This window comes from Vicugna pacos, chromosome 9 (assembly GCF_048564905.1).
Source record: "Vicugna pacos chromosome 9, VicPac4, whole genome shotgun sequence".
Taxonomy (NCBI): domain Eukaryota; kingdom Metazoa; phylum Chordata; class Mammalia; order Artiodactyla; family Camelidae; genus Vicugna; species Vicugna pacos.
The window spans coordinates 25797704-25812953 of NC_132995.1; the positions used below are offsets into that span (position 1 = coordinate 25797704).

The 15250-nt window shown below is 47.4% G+C and overlaps 1 long non-coding RNA gene across 2 annotated transcripts in view; it reads right to left on the reverse strand.

Annotated features, from left to right (window-relative positions):
• LOC140698454 (uncharacterized) overlaps positions 1 to 15250 on the reverse strand; it is a 63139-nt gene that overhangs the window by 21174 nt on the left and 26715 nt on the right. For both annotated transcript variants that reach the window (XR_012076243.1, XR_012076242.1), the window contains exon 2: positions 2768 to 2827. This is a non-coding gene — a long non-coding RNA (uncharacterized lncRNA). The remainder of the gene's footprint in view (positions 1 to 2767; positions 2828 to 15250) is intronic.

Below are 15250 nucleotides of genomic sequence, written 5' to 3' on the forward strand. Positions count from 1 at the left end.
AGCATCTGGGCTGGGATGCTGTGGTAGAACCACTGGCTCTCTCTGCCGGAACCAACTGTCCTGCTGGTGTCAAGTTTGCTTGGCACTCCTCTCGGTGCTGTGACGAGCCCCTACCCCAGCCTTGCTCCTCTTCTTCTTTTTCTTTTTCTTTTTCTTTTTTTCTATTTCAAGGACACCTACATACATTGGAGTTCATCTGTAACTACTTCTGGGAAAATGTGATTCACCTTTTCAAATGAGCCAATTGCTCTGGAAGAAGTTTCTGAAGGCTCAGAAAAATTGAGAGAAATCCATCTTCTGCTTTCTAATAAAATCCTGGAAATGAGCAAAGTTATGAAATGGACAGGGAATGTCTCAGGCACTTCAGCCCATAACTCCGTTGGCATTGCCCTCCTATGACCATCCTAGTTTACTTCCCTGCAGCCCGTCCAGGCACTCTCTGACCCTTGGACCTTCTCTCCATCCCTCAGAGGCCTTTCATTTCTAGGGAGTAACAGGTGATAATGGTTTAGTCACCGGATAACAAACCCTAGTCAGTTAACTTTCAAGGGAAGAAGTCTGTAATTTAGTTAGAATATAAATTTTTAGCAGGTCCTTGCAGTCCAGTTGGGCATCTTAGAGGGGATGGAGAACACAGCAGGTGTCCAGTGACCGGGGGTGGTTGGGAGGCCCCTGGTGATGTGGCACTGTCTCTGTGGCCTGCTACTAGGCTTAAGTCCTGATGTTTGACTCACTGCCTTCTCTCCAGGCCATGGTGATTCTCTTTTCTGCTCATGAGTTTGCTGAAAAAAAAGTAATTGCCTGGTATTTAAACAAGGCAAGCATTATTACCTCTAAAATGATAGCAGAGAGCAGAAACAAAGGGCCCATCAACCGAGAGGGCTCCCAGCTGGTGGGTTCCCCCTGACATCTCCCCACTTACTGTGTCTAGACTTTGCCAGCATGGAGCTAGCCTACCAGAACGAAGCTGAGGAAAAGAAGTTCTGAATATGCATTTTGATGCTGAGGTGACATACAGATAGATTCTGTTATATTGACAATCGATACCATTTTCAAGGGTGTGAGTTTATATGAAAAACTGTAAAGCTGTCATTCAAAATGACCCCTGATTATTGGTCAGGTTAAGTGGGTGCTATGACAGTTCTCACAATCACTAGATCCAAGAAGGGGATGATGCAGTTGGCTCCTGTCTGTCTTTTAGGTAGCTGGGAAGGTCTGAGATTGGCAGCTGATGTTGCTAAATTACTTGATACAACACAAAGATGCGGAGGAGAGCAGATTGTTAAATTTAACACAACAACAAAATCCCCCAAATTATTCAAGGAATTATATAGCTGCTCTATTTGTTGAGATATTCCCCAATATTTCTCCAGACCAAGATCCAACTCTATTTCCTTTGGTTACACAGTTACTGGAGGAACACACGCCAGCCTTGTGTGTGCCCACATTTGTAGGTGAGTCTGAGCCTTCAGAACAGACTTTGGTGGGCAATGAGAAGCACACAAAGTGTATTATACATCAGTGCCAACAAGTGTGCTTGTGCGTTCACATCTGTGCGTGTGTGTGCTTGTGCGCTCATTTCTGCTTGATGCTGTGTACTGGAGAGACTATAAAAACTTGATGAAAAGCAGATTGAAGGCAGCATGGAATTGCCCCATTTCCCAGCAGTGCTGAACACCTGCTGTTCCCAGAAAGGCTCCAAGGCACCACGCTGTTCCACACGCCTCCGTTTTTGCAGCCATGTCTGAGCTGGACTGTCCTCTTCTAGTCATCACTCAAGGTTAAGCATCCCTTACAAAGCCTTCCTTGACTGTAAACAGGCAGTTAGCCATTTCCCCCATGGTGTCCACTCTACTTTGCTTTCCCTTATGATAGAACGTCAGACTTCACAACTGCTATTTATTTACAGGTTTCTCTTCCCAACGCAATTAGAGCAGGGATTATACCAGACAAGAGATGCTCCTGTGGCCCCGGGTCCACACTGTGCAGAGCATGGAGGCACTCAGCTGTGAGGAAAGCTCTGACACAGGATGGCTACCGACCCCAGGCACCCATCTGCGGGTCACCATTGAGGGCGTGACTGTACTATCATAACAGAAGTGACCAGGACACTTCTGGCATCTTATGGAAACTTCTAAGGGCTTCCCAGCAAGATCTCAGATCAAAGGAGAGAATCGGATTGTTTCAGAGTTCCCTTGAAGAAGAATTTTTAGGGTAGAGCTCAGTGGTAGAGCACATGCCTAGTATGCGTAAGGTCCTGGGTTCAATCCCTAGTACCACCATTAGATAGATAGATAGATAGGTAGATAGATAGATAGATAAGCCTAATTACTTATTGCTTCCCCCCACCCCTCAAAAAATAAAACAAGACTGCTTTTAAAGAGTCATTTAAAAAAAAGAATAGTTTTGATGTTACAGAAGAGTTTTAGAAAATGAGATTTCTTTCCAGGTAGAATTGATTTTCTTATGTTATTTACATCTGAGACAGAAGCTTTTAATTTTGCAGCTCATCTGAGTTTTTGCCATTCATTCCTTTACTCATCTGGCTAATGTTTATTGGGCACCTGGACTGCCACTCCAAAATTACCTCATGCGCCTGAACGTGACACAAAACTCTTTACGCAGACAGAGTGTTGTAAGGTGGGGTTTAGACGTTTTGGAAATAAAGCCACTGTATTTATTCACCTGTGGCAGTGGCCTCCCTCCCCAAATTAATCTTCCTCTAGAAGCCCAGAGACCCTGATGATGGAGTTTACAGCAAGCTTACCAAATATTTCTGCGAACACCTGTCTCCATGTAAAGGGAGAAAGACAAAACACGGTGGGTCCTGAGAAAGGAAAAAAAAATCAGTCAATATTTATTGAACATTTACTACATGCTTGACACAAAGAAGACACAAGGAGAAACAAAGTCGTGACCTCCAGCCTCCTTGCTCTAGTCTTCCCGGAGTGACCAGACTAACACGTGGGATATAATTACAGACAACTGAAGACAGTTCATCCTCTCTGTCAGCATCTCCTAAACTCCTCCTGTAGGACTGGAGCTGCTGGAGACCCGGGAAACACAGGTATAAAGTTTCAGCCCCTGTCCTCAGGGGCTCCTGGTCTGAGGGCATCTCCACATGACAGGTAAGCTGAAGCAGTGGAGAGTCATGGTTGCCCAAGTGAAGCAAATGATAAGGCAACTGGAGGACCAGGCAGTGGTTCAGAGAGGATGATGTGGGAGGCGTGAGTTCCCCAGGGAAGAGCTGGAGCAATGAACTGCTACTGAGATATTCTCATGAGGTGTTCTAATTAGCACACATGTTAGTACTAAGAGTGAGTCTGAAGGACAGAGAAGAGCTTCAAACTTTGCCAAGCCCCCATTCGCTTCTAAGATGCATCGTAAGCCGAAATGACTCTGAAGGACATGTGTATACATGAAGGTTTTTCTTTGTTGCTTCCTTTCCCATCCAATTACTCTTTCATTCAAAGAGCTATATTGAAGTGGGAGGTGACAGGCAGGGTTCTAAGGACCGAGGATACAGTGGTACACAAGAAAAAGTCCTTGCCTTCTGGGAGTTTTTATACTGGTGGGGAAGCAAATAATCAGGATTATATCAGCCTTTGCCAAGTGATATTATGGATGAAGGATGAAGGCGTGACGTGACTGGGAGGAGATCGGTGACAAAGAAGTCCCCTGGTGATGCTTGAGCTGAGACCTGGAAGGTAAGGATGGAGCCATAGGAAGGGTTGGTGGGTGGAGGAGAGAATCTTTTAGGCTAATGGAGTAGGAAATATCCATTAAACAAATGTGCCTTCAGGCCTTGATCCACTTACAGCCCCTCTGTAAAAGGACTTGACCAACAGTCAGGGCGGACTGGAGCGGGCTGCTCCATCAGAGCAGAGACTTACACGGTACTCCTGGCACACGTCCATAGCAGATAGGAGGGGAGGTGGTCTCGTCATGTTTCCTGACCCCAGGACTGAGGCTGATGGAGTAGCCTGCTTCTTAATGCTGGTTCTCATGACAGAGGGCAAGGGAGGAGGAGGGAATGTGATCAATCACACACTGGCCCTCACAGCCTTCCCCTGAAGAGGCCAGACATTTTGTTGCCCAGAGTGTCTCAGGTGCACATCTAACTCTAAGGGGGCAGTGCCATGCAATCCTGCATTGTGTCAGGAGAACAGAGATGTTTCCTGAACAGTACTAATGACCACCTCATGTGGAAAAGTAGTGAATTTACATTTCTCCCTTACCTGACACATGAAATCAAGAATTTAAGCTTTGGAAGTTGGTCAGTGAGCTCCAGGAAATTTGGCAGGGTGTCCTCGAGTTCCCTGAACAAAGGAGCAAGGCTGGCTTCTGCTATTAGCATCCCTGTCTCAGCCTGCTCAGGCTGCTGTCACAGACTACCACACACTGGGAGGTGTAAACACCAGAAACTTATTTCTTCCAGTCCTGGAGGTCGGGAAGTTCAAGGTCCTGGTTTGTAGATGGCCGCATTCTGTCTGGGTGCTCACATGGCCTTTCCTCGGTAAGTGCTCATGGAGAGAGAAGGAGCTCTGTCTCCTAGTCTTCTTGTAAGAGGAGATAATCACATGGTGACAGCACCACCCTCACGCACTCATCTAAACCTAATGACCTCTTAAAGGCGCAGCCTCCAAATACCATCCCATTGAGGGTCAGGGCTTCAACATGAGAATTTGAATTGAGTCCATCATAGTCCCTGCCTGTCATGTGGCTTTTCAGAGCCGTCTTTCTATCTGAACGCTCTCTACTTCCCCTGAAATGTAGAATACCAGAGGCAATGAAATCTCTTAAAATTCTGCAGCCAAGCAAATGTGCCTGAATTTCTATTTCCTTAGGACTCTAGGAGCCACAGAGGGAGATAGGTCCTAGGAGCCAAAGTACCCATGAGATTACATGGAAATTCAGAGGAAGGTGGGTCCACGAGGGACGAAGTAAATACCTATAGAGGGAATCACTGAGCTCTTCCTCTAGGCTCAGAGTCAGAGGTGTGAGAGGAAAGAGGTCTGGCATCAGAGACCTCTCTGAAGCTGCCATCCCTCTGCGACAAAAAAACTGAATGAGATATGCTTCGCCTCCCTGACTCTCAGTTCCCTGAATCACATGCTTCAAAATTCTCAAAGACCTGCCCAGAAAAGCCTCTGGGCTCTTATGTACCTGGGCTGGGGCCGTAAGGAGAGCACAGAAAGACGGTGGGAAAATGCCGGGAGAAGGGTGGGCAGACCGGGACGATGAAAGATTTGAAGCACTTCTGATGAAAGAGCCTGAGTAAGGCGACTGTGAGGAGAAGTGGACAAGAGACACAGAAAGCGGAGGGAATGAGGCAGTGCAAGGGCGGGTCAGGAGGAAAGCAGGGATCAAAACAGCCATGTGTCCCACCCAGTGGTGCAGACGGGGACCTGGCTGCGACCAGCTTGGCACAGCTGCCACTGGCTGGCTGCTTCCCCCGGGGGAGAAGAGAAACTGAGTCACATCCATGCCTTATATAGCTGGGCTCTCGAAGTGGTGCAGGATTTGGCTGTGAGTGGCTGGTCGCTGTTTCTCTGCATATCCTAGAGGGGAGGGTTAAGAACAGCGGCTGTTTTTCCTCTCCAGCACCCACCCCCTCTTCTGCTCATGGCCCCTGAGTTTCATTTGGGGACTTTCCTTACCAATGCTTAGCTTCTTCCCCCCATTACATGGTGCCAAATTTGGGCACATGAGCCAGGTTTGGCCAATGTGAATAAAACATTATGATTCAATAATCAGTTTGGGCGTTGACATCGGACCCAAACTGGACAATCACACTAACAAACCTCTTCTGGCAGCAAGCTCACTTTCTGCCCAACCTTCTCTGATTACACTCATTTAGCTTCTTCAGAAAGCTACAGCTCAAATCTAGCATCCTGATGTGTGATCTGAATGCCAGCTCTGCTATTTACTATGTGTGAGACCCTGAGTAATCTTCTCAAGCTCTCAGTGCTTACTTCCTCATCTGTAAAATGGGGATAATAGTATTTATCTCATCAGGTTGCTGGCAAAATTAAATGCATCAATAGATGTCAATTGTTTAGAATGAAGCCTAGCACGTAGTAAGCTCTCAGTCAGCAGCGGCCAGCTCGTCCCCTCCCTTATCCCATAGGCTGACGCAGCAAGAGATGCAAATCCTTTGCCACTGTCACGTGGTCTCTCCTTGCTGAGCCTCTGCTTACAATACTGGACTTTCCTCCCACACCTCCTGTTACCTTGAAAGCCTGCAAAGGGCAGAGTGTTGATGTGTGGGACCAGATCCCAGGGTGCAGCCAGCCATGGCCCTGGGGAGGAGAGCAGAGCAGCCCAGCCTTCCTGGCAGCAGAAAAATCATGGGCTCTGAAGGGGCATAGCAGCTGTGGGCTGGCAGTCTGCGGGAAGGGGTTTTTTCAACTGGACATTGAACAGCTTCAAATAGGACAGAGCATCGGTCCTTTCATCCTCTGAAACTTCTCCCAGGGGCTTGGAACCATGTTTAAAAGTTTATTTCTGAATCTATTGCATGCATAGTAATTGAATTATACACCCCTGAATTATACACTCTAACTAAAGTTGCCTCCTCTTCATTTTATTTTCTGAAGTCTTAAATTGTCCTTACAAAAAAAAAGACAAAAGACAAAAGGTTGAACTTGTAGGGGAGAATAAGCTAAGAAACTCTGATGTCTCTAATACTCCACTTGCTGGGGCCATTCCTGCAGTGATGATGCCATTTGCCTTGGCCATGTGGCAGGGTAGCCTTCCAAATGCCCAGGATTCATTTTCCATCCCCTCATGTCAGAACACACAGTCCTTTCTTCATGGACCCTCCACTCAGCTTGTTACCATGGAAACTGCTGCCTGTGTCAGAGCACCTCTGAGAGGGTAGGAAGGAGGCAGGAGCTGCTGCCATAGCAACACACATCTCCACAGAGGCGGCCCACACTCGGCGCTATCTTCATTCCAAAGAGGGAAGAGTGGTCAGAGGGGATGCCTGAGTGGTTCCCCTGAGTTGGCTGCCAAGTGGGAACTCAAATAACTGATCCTTATCAGCAATTTAGGCAGCTCTGCTTGCAAAGAAAGAATCAGGAAAGTTCATTTCAAGTCCTGAGAGGACCATAGGGACCAGAACCATTTGAAACCAACCGGTGAGGCCACTTGCCATTGTTGAAGAAGTTAAAGTATTCATCCTAACGTTTCCACTAGCATTGTACTTACATGACTAATGTACATAGTCTCACAGTTAAGAGTAGGCTCAGGGGCCAGATGCTCTGGAATCAAATACTGGTTCTGTCACTTACCAGCTATGTGACCTTGGATAAATCAACATCTCTGCACCTCAATTTTCTTCTCTGTAAGATGATAATGGCAGTCCCTGCCTCACAGGGTTGCCATGAGAGCTAGGTCACCAAGTTTATGAAGAGCTCTAAATGCCATCAGACAATAATTCCCCAGGACACATTCACTCTTATGATCATCACTAGTAATGATGCCGTACCTATGAGGGTTTCACTGGTGCGAAGCATGTGCTAAGTGCTTTACTTGCAGAATGGCCTTTAGTCCTTACAGTAACCCCAGAGAGGGTGATGTTGCTACCCTGCACTAGTGCACAGACCCTGAGCCCAGGCCTTGTGAGGCCAGGCCTGTCCTCTCCATCTCTCTAGAGCCTGCATTCTCTATGGAGCAGAAGCATACCCAAGAGGGTAAAAATTGGCTTCTGGGTGAGTGGGGGTGAAAAAACCTTACTCTTTTTATGTATAAGCAGAATTACATACAGTACATAAGCAGACATGCAGTGTGTGTATCTGTGGTACTGACATTTCACAGGTGGGTTGAAGGCAAAGAGGGAAAAATGTCTAAAAGGGACTTTTAGGAAGGTGATAATGGAACACGGTTGAGAAATCAGAATCAGAAATCAGAGATGGGAAGTTTTGGGAAACTAAACTGAGCCAAATCCAACCCCAGCCCACACCCTCCAACTGGTTATCAAGGCCAGAACTTCCAAATCATCGTCCTTTCATGTTACCCAGGTGTCAAAAGCTAGCAGGGAAACCACACCTTCCACAAAGACCTTGGAAGAAATGAGCCCAACATTCAAGAAATTGCTTTGAGCTTGTGAGAAGCAAGACCCCACATAAACCCATAGGACTGTTGTGACTTTTGCACTGATGGTGGAGATTGCTGTGGGGAATCAAGTCCCAAAGCTCTTCTCTGACCTGTGAAAGGACAGCTGAGCAAAGGCCTGGCCTGAGGCGCAGTGGAAGGGGAGCTTGGACGGGTGGTGAGCCAGCGGACTCTGCCCCAGTCTTCCCGGGGAGCTGAGAGCCAGCTGCTGGGATGGGCACATTTGCTCCAGCCCTGGCTAGCCCTTGGACGTCTGGGAAAAGGCTGACAGGGCCAAATCCTCCTGGAAACATTTCCCAAAGGACCAGGAGCTTTTCTATCCCTGTCACCTAAGAACTAACCTCTGGGCATGGGGCTTCTCATTGGAGGAAATTGTGCCCTGAGGGCTGACAGGCGGCAGCAGCCACAGGCAGTGAGATGAGAAACTCCCTCAGAGCCTGTGATGACAGTCCCATGACCCCTCCCCCTCCACCTGCCCCTGGATACGTGAACAAAACCACTCAGCAAGAGTAAAAATTAGCCTGAATGTTGCTGATGTGTCACATTTTAGAATTTGCTAAGCAATTTCGCATCCATCAGAGTCAGGAGAAATCACTACCATTAAAAATGATTATAATTAGGAAAAATAGGAAAAAGAGAGGACAAAACCCAACCAGCATGTTCCCAGAGGGACCTCATAGCCCAGACTGTTTTCAGTTGTGACCAAACTTAAGTACAACTTACACTGTAAACAGGTATGTGCATACATGTTTATGTGGAATTGAAATAAAGTGTCAAGAAATCATACTTGTCCTTAATATAGATGATGCACTTTGAGGTTCCCAACTGGAGCTTAGTTTTTAAAAGTGCATGACTCACTAAAATGACTTTCTGGGTCACAAGCCAAGATTTGAAGAATGCTGTTGAAGATCACATGTTACTCTTTAAAACAGTAACGCACAGATGTTAAGAACCTGGGTTCTGGAGCCAGATACCCTCGGTCCAAGCTCAAGATTACCAGTCACTGCCGTGGAGAATTCAGCCAAGTGAGTGTGCTTCTCAAATCCTCATTTCCTTACTAGCAAGGTGGGAGTAATGTTTGTAGCACCAGCCCCCAAGAACTGCTTTGGAATTACGTGAAATCGTGCTTATAAGGTACTTAACACAGTGCTTAACATGGTGTAGCAAGTGGCTGCTAAATGGTAAGTATCATCATTATTATTGTCGCTACTATCATGGTTGTTGCTGCTTTTAAAGAATGTAGAAGGAAGCGTGTGCACCGGTGTCGGCACTTGGGAGTTCAAGCCTGGATAAAGCGGCTGTGGAAATGAAGCCAGGCTCAGAAAGAGGAGGATGAGCCCTAGTGAAGCAAGAAAAGGGGAGGGCAGAGGGCAGGGAGCAAGGTGGGGAGACCTTCATATGGATTGGAAGGCGGATCCAAGGCTGGGTGTGTGTGTTGGGGTGGGGGATATCCTCAAATACAGAATATTTTTCTCTCTTTGCAAAAGCCCAGGGCTTATTTGTTTTTAGACCACAATCAGTTGCAACATGAATTCTGGAAGAGAATGCAGTGGCCCCGGCAAACTTGGAAGCTTTGTGGTGCGCTAATCAAAAGTGATACAGTTGGTTTCCCGACTGCCAGCTACTGTCCAAGCATGATCTTAATACGGGTCTGAGCCCGTGGTTCACCGACTCCTGGCTCACAGGCTGTGTTTACTGAGCAACCGAAATTGCCGGTGAACCTGCAGAAATAGCCCAGTTGGTCCTGCAAATCATTATGTTCAGACCGGAAGCTGCATGCCAGTTCCTTGCCTCTGCCCTCGCCCCACAGGAGAGCCAATCCACGTGCCCTCAGAGCCAGGTGGGCAACCTGCCCACAGCTGCCTGCTCTCTTCTCTAACCCACCCCCTTCCCAGAGAACCCGAATGATCCTTTCAGGTCCCTGATCTCAAGGAGTCTAGGCTGAAGGGTCTGGAGAGGGAGGCAGGAAGCGGGCAGGACCAGGAGCCGCGGTTTTGTCGCAGTCGTGCGGGCTGAGTAACACCCGGCCTCCCAGCAAACCCTTGGCGGCGCAGAGGGATGCTCGGCTGGTGCGCGCGGCCCCGGAAGCAGCCCTCACAGCTCTGGGGCGTATCTGTGAGTCATGACTAACAGCTCCGCACACTTCCAAAAAATTCCATACTGAATCGGGTGTCACCTTAGATGGGAAGGCTTTTATTTAATTTGGGTTATCTGGGTGGCAGTTGTTTCTTTCCAACTTCACCTTCCCCTTTTTATAGCCGTAGATAATCTTTCCGTGGACAGGCCTAGAAATGTAACCGTATTTATGGGTCAGGCTTCGCGCACACTCATCACTCAGAGGACGCAGACGGCGCAGTAATTCACCGGGACAGCAGAGGCCTCCGCACCCTGGGCTCTCCCTCCCTCCCCGCAGCTCACTCACATCGGCGTGGGTGAAGGTGACCCCTCCCCCGCGAGTGGAACAGAAGATGAGGTCTCAGCCCAAGGCCAAGGAGAGCAAGCACAGAATGGGAAGGAGCAGCTGGGAGGCCAAAGAGGGATGTGGGCGAGATGGTTAATGACCTGTTTCCAGCGGCATGTGACCGGCCTTGGGCAGGAGACACAGAGCCAGGATCTCTGCGCCTCCCGCTCTGCAGCCAGGCACCAGAGATCAAATTGTGACTGATCTGCTGACCCGCATTAAGATCTGAGCACATAACTGAACCTAAGCCTCAGTTTCCTCAGCTGCAAAATGGGGATGATAAACACACACTGTAAGATTATGCAAAGATATTATGATAAAGAACAGAAAGCGCTGAACACAGAGCTTGGCATAGCAGGAGGGTGCAAATACTTTGGGTGTTATTTGCAAGATTGTAGATGAATCTGAAAGCTTCACGTTGAGTGAGAAGCCAGACACGAACGAGCACATACTGCTGATTTCATTGAGAGGAAGGTCTAAAACGGGTAGAACGAATCTACAGTGAAAGACTTCAAATAGCTGTTGTCCCTAAGGTGGGAGATGAAGACAGATGGACCAGGAACGGATGCAAGGGATCTTCCAGGAGTGATGAAATTGTTCTATGTCTTAATAGGGGTGTGCACGCATTTGTCAACACTCAATGACCCAGGAACTTAGGACTTGAATTTTACTGTGTATAAATTACACCCTCATTTAAAAATTATTGGTAAAATAATAATTAGTAATTATTATAATACTTGTGCTTAACAGTTTGTGTCCTAAGATAAATCTTAATGAGTCTTTCAGTGATGGAGACCAAACTAGATAAAACAAAAAGGAGATTTATTCACTCTGTTAGTTGGAAAGTCCAAGACTGATTTGCTTCAGGAACAGCTGGATCCAGCGGCTATGTTCCTTCATCTCTCAGCCAGTTTCTTAGCACACTGACTTCATCCTCAAGGAGCCTGTCCCTGTACAGTGCCAAGAAGGCTGTCAGCAGCTCCATACTAAGCAGCTACCAGCTCAGCGAGGGGTGATCTTTGCTGATCACTCCTGTAAAAGCCCTGGTCAACTCTGAGGAGTTCCTCTTGAATGAAAGGAGTGGGAGGGGCTCCCTAGGGACTTCAGTCAAAAATGGTGTCCATTTCAGGCAGTTTTGTTGCCATTGATGTTGACCTTGTTATCAAACCCTCTGATGAGGGCAGTTAACTGAACTGTGAACCAACCCTGACAAAATTAAATACTTTATAAAAATCATCAGCCATCACTTTACATGAGGCAATACTTTAACTGCCCTAAGACCCAAGCTGAAAAGACTCAGAGGACATTCATTTCTTACTGGTATCTCTGCAACCTGGTTTCTGTTTTCTGAAATCTCTTCTCCATCTGTGTGCTCTCTTCAGAGGATCTATTTGGAGATTCTCATTTGGGGGCCAACAGACCTCATTACAGATTTGACACCAGATTGGTTTCACTCTCTTTTCCTCCCAAGACAAGGCACCTACTAAATACTTAAGGACATCTTCCCCCTTAAAAAGTCACCCCAGGAAAACAATAATTTCCGATTGTCCTCCCAGTAGTCGGTAAACACAGTTGCCTTTTCTCCTGCTGGGGAGCGTGTGACTCAGGCTGTCATTTACCTCTTCTGTGAAATGAGGGTAGAGTTAGCTTTCCAGACTGCATCATGGGAGTTGGAAGGTCCAGAGAAGCCGATCCAGTAAAGGTATTTTGAAAACCAAGCACTTATAGTAAGAGTTCCAATAAAGAGTCCTAAATGCCCGGGTAGAGACACCCTTGTCTGCCACCTCAAGCCACCTGCAGGTCGCCAGAGTGAGTTTCATTGGCCAAGACCCTAAAAAAGGAAAATGCTCTCCTTATAAGCCCAACACAAGCCTGAGCAGGAGATGCCAATTTAACCCCATCAGAAAGCACTCGTGGCCTCATAGAACCTGTGGCTACTCTCCCCCAGCAACAGCCCCACACCCTCTGTCCAGCTCCCACAGACCCTTTCATATCTCTAGGGCAGATTTTAAACATACCCTTTGATGCAGCACTTCCACACCAGAGAATCTCCCTTATGAAGTAGTAACTCATGCCTAATAAGATACCTGTCAAAGAGGGCTCACTGCATCATGTTTGTAAGAGGAAAACTACAAAAATATGCAAGTGTTTATTAATAAGGAGATGGTTAAATACATTAAGGTGCTTATGGATCATGGACTGCCCAGTGATCCCTAAAGAAGAATGAAGTAGGTAAATAGCTCTGTTTCTTAGGGGGAAAAGTTATGAAACCAATCATTTATTCATCTAGCATTCAACAAATATGACTGGCCACCTACCCAGGCCCTCTTCTGGGAACTGTAAAAAAATTAATAGACAGAAACTCCATTTAAATAGAGTTGAGAGACCAAAGAGGGGGGCTCTGATGCCTTGCAGCCATAGCAGAGTCCATTAGGAAGAAGAAAGACTCTTCTTCTTTCCTGGAAAGGACTCCACCAATGAAAAGCCATGGACTCTTTGTTTAGCCCTCCCAGCTTCCTTTCCCCTCTATAAAAGTGTGCACCTTCCCTTGCCACTCGGGGACCTGTGCATGGCTCACCATGGTTGCAGACCCCGAATTGCAATGCTTTGCTGATCCCGAATAAACCCATCTTCGCTGGAGAAGTATCAGACAGTCGGCTTTAGGTCCACAGAACAACAAGGAGCAAGAAAGACACAGTCCTGGTTCTCATGGGGCCTATTTTTAGCGTAAACAAAATTTAGTGCCACATCTTCAGAAAATGCTGCTCACAGCAACTGCCCCCAGGGAGTGGGATTAGGGGAAGGCCACGGAGGCCTGAGGAAAGGAGGAAGGGGGTGCTTCACTGCTTCCATTATATGTCTGTGCTCTTTGAATATTTTTATGATGAGTATTTGTCACTTGGTAAATTTTGTAAAACCAATAGAGGAAACAAGATAAGTGAAATGCAGGCACCCGTGAGCCCACACCATCCATAAAGAGCTGGGCTGGGAGGAGTTAGACAGGAGGTAGAGAGAGAGATAGTCCCCTTGTTCCCAGGGAGGCAGCTGAAAGGAAATCGCTTCTGGAGTCAGCAAGTCGCTAAATTGTTCCCTCCCCCAAGTGTTCCTGTGCCAGGACCCGGGCCTGGGGCTGAGAATGTGGCCCGTGGGGGGCCTGGGTACAGAGGGGCAGGCACCAGCCAGCAGCACTGTTCCCAACTGGGGAGAGGAGGCAGGCTCTGTCCCTGCCTTCATCCGGGCTTCATCAACGTCTCCAGGGCCTCCATCCTGCTCCTTCCAGCATGGGACCACTTGTAGGATCATATAGAGCTCAAGTGCTGTGCCCCTCCTGAGCAGCATACCCCCGAGCAGCACCCTTCACATCTCAGGGCCTCAGCTTTCTCATCTGTAAAGGGGGGATGCTGATACCGATAGTTATGCTGAGGGTTTAGTCAGGGCTCAGAATTGTGCCCAGCACACAGCAAAGAGTTAGCTGTTTTTATAGTTGTTAGGACTGCCTCCTACTCTGCAATCCTACCATGCAGGAAGCAGAACAAGTGTTAAATTGGCCTCAGTGGCTTCAGATACGATTATCATCCAACAAATGAAGATGGCATCCTCAGAGTTTGATATCTCAATCTGACAAGGACTTACAGATCCACAACCTAACCTCCCACTTTACAGATGAAGCCACTGAGGCCCAGAGAGGCCAAACCTGAGAATATAGAGAGTGAGGAAGGTGTGTGTCATTCCTCTGCTCCTGTGCTGAAGTGTGGGTAGAAAGGAAAGCACTGAAGATGTGCTAACTTGATTTCTACTATAACTTGTGGTATAAATGATGTATGTATATATACACATATGTATAACCATGTGTATATACACAGTCATGCATTTAATTTTTTTTAATTTTAAATAATTTTAGATATAGAGAAGAGTTCGAAGATAGCACAAAGTTTTCATATACCTTTCATCCAGCTCAGCTAATATTAATGTCTTACATAACCACAGTACAGTAATCAAAACTAAGAAATTGGCAGTGTGTTCGGCAATCCCGTCGATTTGTCTGTTGCTTCAACACTGTTTGGCTGGAACGGACCCAGGGACGCCCCTTGCTCCAGCCTCTGACCACCCTCAACTTTTTTCTAATCGCAACCTTCAGAACGAGCCACTCTGCTATCCTCGGCCTCTGGGACCAGCCAACACGATTTTTTGAGCTTAACTCCTCATTACTCATCTGCCGTGAGCTCCCAGATTTGTCAGAATTATTCCACCGCTGTCAACCACATGTTAACATGCATCTGCAGGATTCTGACACCTACGTATCTCTGGGCTTCCATTTCCACCGCGACAATGTGGCTCTGGAATGCTTGGAGAAGCGTAAGGACACTTAGCGTCTCTTGAAAATGTGAAACCAGTGCAGCGGCTGTGCTCTCTTCCAGGACATGAAGGTGCCATCTCGAGATGAGTCGGGTAAAAAGCAGGACACTATGGAAGCTGCCACTGTCATGGAGAAGAACCTAAACCAGGCCCTTTTGGATCTGCATACCCTGGGCTCTGCCCACGCAGACTCACATCTCTGTGACTTCCTGCAGAACCACTCCCTGGATGAGGAGGTGAAACTCATAGAAAGATGGTCGATCATCTGACTCACCTCCGCAGGCTGGATGGTCCCCAGGCTGGGCTGGGCGAGTA